Source organism: Sinocyclocheilus anshuiensis, unplaced genomic scaffold (genome assembly GCF_001515605.1).
Source record: "Sinocyclocheilus anshuiensis isolate Anshui unplaced genomic scaffold, SAMN03320099.WGS_v1.1 scaffold1236, whole genome shotgun sequence".
NCBI lineage: Eukaryota > Metazoa > Chordata > Actinopteri > Cypriniformes > Cyprinidae > Sinocyclocheilus > Sinocyclocheilus anshuiensis.
In genome coordinates this window covers 319,280-319,517 of record NW_015546096.1, presented here as the reverse complement: position 1 = coordinate 319,517, position 238 = coordinate 319,280, and positions in this window count along the sequence as shown.

Sequence of the window (238 nt, the reverse complement as noted above, 5' to 3'; positions counted from 1 at the left end):
TGCAAAGCCAGTGGTGGTTTTTTAGGCAAACATTAATGCCTTGAATTTTATGCGAGCAGCTATTGGTAGCCAGTGCAAATTGATGAACAGAGGTGTGACGTGTATTCTTTTCGGCTCATTAAAAATTAATCTTGCTGCCGCGTTCTGGATTAATTGTAAAGGTTCGATAGAACTGGCTTGAAGACCTGCCAAGAGAGCATTGCAATAGTCCAGCCTGGACAGAACAAGAGCTTGAACA